Raw genomic sequence first — 3,051 nt, forward strand, 5'->3', positions numbered from 1 at the left:
GGTGGGTAGTGCCCGGGTCTCGCCCCCGCCCGCGATCCCGTAGGCCTCCCGTACCGAGGAAGGGGGCGGCGGAGGGGGCCCACTCGGGACGCACACACTCCGTCGCGGGAGCTCGATGTCCACCGAGAAGGATTTGCCTGAAACTTTGGGAGAAACGGAGGGTCTCGTTACCACCCTCCCACCCGCAGCTTAGAGTGAGGGCCCCGCGAGGGTGCGCTGGGCTGCCTGTGCTGGCCTCCTCCAGCCCCGCCGGCCTCCGGGGGTTCCCCTCTGCCCCCTTGTGGGGATCCCCCTGCGTGCCAGGCTGTTGGCTCCGGGATGTCCTGGCTCTCCTCTCTGGCCCAGGCTCACACTTGGCACCCAAATGCGCTGGACCGAGCCCAGGGCTGTGGTTGATGTCAATGGCCACTGGCGCGATCCCTAGGAGAGGTGGCCTGAAGGTCCCTGGCTAACCTGCGGAGAGCATCGCCTGTCCACCCCAAGGCTAGAGCTCTGGCCCCTGCGTTCCACAGTTCCCAGTCCTCCTCCTGCCTCCAAGGCTAAGTGTCCTGGAGACCTGCAGGCCTCTCCCAACCCCCCAGAAAGTACTCTGTCCTCCCGGGCACTGTCCCTCTCTGGTCTTCCAGGTGCCCCACCACTACTACCCGGGCTGCCGGCCGGATGGCACTTACAGCCCTGAGGAGCCTTTGTGACGGGGCTAAAAACAAAGGTCTTGTTCAAAAAGGAACCCCTGGAACCCAGGTGTCTGGGTGACCACAGGGAATCTCATCAGATCGGGCACTCTGGCTCCCGGCTCTAGGGAGCAGAGGGAGGAGGCAAGCTCTGTACAGGTTTCCCAGGCCTAAGGTCAAAATGTGTCCCCATGTGTGGGTGACCTTCTGCCCTACAGCCTCCAAGATGTCCTAGACAGCAGGTGGGGACAGTGGGGACACAGAAGAGGCCAGCAGATGGTTCCTTTCCCATTCCCCCCAGCAAGAGTGGAGGATTCATTTCCTGTGTGTTCCACACTTAACTCCTATCCTTCCAGACATGAGAAGCACCTTCCCATGGTGCCTAGGTGATGTGCCTTTGCCTAGGGTCACCAGGTAATGAGGAGGACTCAAGCACAGATGAGTACCTCCAGGCTGGAACACCCATGGGAATTGTCCTGTTGTGTCACCTTTGCCAAGCATGCAGAGACACAGAAAAGCAAGTGTAGGAGCTCAGAACAAATCAGCTGCCTAGGAAAGACAGTCCAGTAGCATTTCCTAGTGGAAACTAGGAAATGTAAAAGGTGAAAGGGAGAAACTGGAACTAGTTGGGTTAGGGGATGAAGACTCCTGTCTGGGGGGAAAGTGACACAGGCACTGAGGTGGGGGTGATGGGGGGAGCACCCAAGAGCACCCACAGTTCCCTGGGAGAGAGGAGTCTGAATTGCTACTCACTTTGACAGATTTTTATCAATGGGAGGTAGTGCAGAAAAATCAGGGTCCTGAGCAGCCGGCCCCCACCCAGCAGCATGCTAGCCCTGGTAGTCTCTTGACACCCACAAAACACACCGTGGCACCTCCAACAGGAAGCAACAGCGCCCCCATCAGGCAAATGCTGGGCGGAAGCGGCCCTGGGGACCATGGGCACTGGAGGAGTGGGGTCAGCCCTGAGGGGCTCCTCTGCCAAAGGAAGCCTCTGCCTGAGGCGGCTGCCGCCTTTTATTCCTCCATCTGTGTACATTTGGTCCACTTTTGTGCAGGTACCCGTAAAAAGAAGATTCCAGTAGGAATCAAAGAAAGTCTGAGGTGAGGTACTTTCAGCTCTCACCCCTGAGGTGAGGTACTTTCAGCCTTCCAGGAAGAACACAGGGCTGTTCCAAGGGCACCTCCAAAGTTTGCTGGGCTCACTGTCCATGACCCATTATTAGTTTCCATCTCCTGTAGGGATGTTGTGGACTTGATACGGGGCATTGGTGTGGCATTGGTTCCTTTTTTTCCCAGCCCTGGCTTTGTAACAAAAAGAAAAAGGGCCCCATGACCGCATCACTGACTTGTTACTGGCCGAGCCTCTCTACTCCAGGGAATGGGGCCTTACCTAGGCTGTCCCTTGGTCTTTCCAGCTCTCCTGACTACCTCACCCACAGTGCCCAGACAGGACAGCAGTTTCCACAACACAGCAAGGTTGTGTCTCCATAACACCAAATGCTGCCCGTGTGTCATACAGACAAACCGCTGGGCTGGAAGGGGAAGGGGGAGGAGCAGAGCATCACAGAAGCCATTTGCTTTCCATAGCTGCTTCATAAGATGAGGTCCAAGCAAATAAAAGCCACTGGATGTCCACGGAAGCCATTAGGCCCAGTACTGGCAGATGGAAGAACAAAAGGGATCCTTCCATGGAAGATTCCTGGGACAGACCTCATGCTGTGCCCCCTGCATGGCCAGGCCTCCTGTCATCTTGTAACCCCAACGTAGTCTCAGAGAGCTATCATATCGATGGTATTGATGGGTTCTCTGTCATCTCCAGGTGAGTCCCTTACGCTCACATCCTCACAGAGATCTGCACAAAGCCCACATTACCGAGGAAGATCTAACATGCTCCCATCCTGGCCCCTGTTATCACAGACCCCATAAGACTACTTCTTTGGACATTCCTGCCACAGCAGCATTTTATAGGACAAAAATCCTGTCTCTACTCTGCAATGAGTCCGCACTCCTCCACATCCCACGCCCTTTGAAAGCACTATGAGGGCAGGAGCACACTAGTTTAGGTGTGCAGTTTATGATGGTAGTTCAAAGAAACTGCTTGTCTCATAGTAGTTCCCAGCTTTTTATTTTCTTCTGCCCAACTGTGTGCATTTCTTTAGTGATTTTTGACTCCGTGCATGGACATGACAGATTTTTCCCCCAATGGGCAATTACATCTCCCACTATATTCTAAGACAATTACTGAGATATGATATACATAGAGCACAATACACACAACGTAAGCGTTCAGCTTGTGACTTTGTGTTTGTGTACGCACTCTACCAAGTAAATTCCAAACCAAGACACAGAACATTTCCTGCTCACCCCGTGTCTCCTT

Source organism: Fukomys damarensis, unplaced genomic scaffold (genome assembly GCF_012274545.1).
Source record: "Fukomys damarensis isolate Sample0158 unplaced genomic scaffold, DMR_v1.0_HiC HiC_scaffold_7, whole genome shotgun sequence".
Classification (NCBI taxonomy): domain Eukaryota; kingdom Metazoa; phylum Chordata; class Mammalia; order Rodentia; family Bathyergidae; genus Fukomys; species Fukomys damarensis.